The sequence below is a fragment of the Arachis ipaensis genome, chromosome B1 (assembly GCF_059453495.1).
Source record: "Arachis ipaensis isolate K30076 ecotype BB chromosome B1, ASM5945349v1, whole genome shotgun sequence".
Lineage (NCBI taxonomy): Eukaryota > Viridiplantae > Streptophyta > Magnoliopsida > Fabales > Fabaceae > Arachis > Arachis ipaensis.
Genome location: NC_142436.1, coordinates 63,425,059 through 63,425,901, shown reverse-complemented (window position 1 = coordinate 63,425,901; position 843 = coordinate 63,425,059). Strand labels below are relative to the sequence as shown.

The window sequence follows — 843 nt, the reverse complement described above, 5'->3', positions numbered from 1 at the left end:
CTTGGTGACTTTACTGCACCTAATTCCAATTTACATGGAAGAAGCATCTCCATCCCTGCCATTGGAGCAAACAACTTTGAGCTGAAACCTCAATTAGTTTCTCTGATACAGCAGAACTGCAAGTTTCATGGACTTCCATCTGAAGATCCTTTTCAGTTCTTAACTGAAATCTTGCAGATCTGTGATATTGTTAAGACCAATGGGGTTGATCCTGAGGTCTACAGGCTTATGCTTTTCCCGTTTGCTGTAAGAGACAGAGCTAGAGTGTGGTTGGACTCTCAACCCAAGGATAGCCTGAACTCTTGGGATAAGCTGGTCATGACTTTCTTAGACAAGTTCTTTCCTCCTCAAAAGCTCAGTAAGCTTAGAGTGGATGTTCAAACCTTCAGACAGAAAGAAGGTGAATCCCTCTATGAAGCTTGGGAGAGATATAAGCAACTGACCAAAAAGTGTCCTTCTGACATGCTTTCAGAATGGACCATCCTGGATATATTCTATGATGGTCTGTCTGAATTAGCTAAGATGTCATTGGATACTTCTGCAGGTGGATCTATTCACTTAAAGAAAATGCCTGCATAAGCTCAAGAACTCATTGACATGGTTGCTAATAACCAGTTCATGTACACTTCTGAAAGAAATCCTGTGAATAATGGGACGCCTCAGAAGAAGGGAGTTCTTGAAATTGATACTCTGAATGCTATATTGGCTCAGAATAAAATATTGACTCAGCAATTCAATATGATTTTTCAGAGTCTGAATGGAATGCAAGCTACATCCGACAGTACTCAAGAGGCATCTTCTGAGGAAGAAGCTTATGATCCTGAGAACCCTACAATAGCAGAG

The 843-nt window shown here is 40.9% G+C and overlaps 1 non-coding gene across 1 annotated transcript; it reads right to left on the bottom strand.

Moving 5' to 3' along the window:
- Positions 1–360: 360 nt before the first annotated feature.
- On the bottom strand, positions 361–468 carry LOC148576821 (small nucleolar RNA R71). Its single transcript, XR_015903519.1, has one exon. It is a non-coding gene; the product is annotated as a small nucleolar RNA R71 (small nucleolar RNA).
- Positions 469–843: the final 375 nt, after the last annotated feature.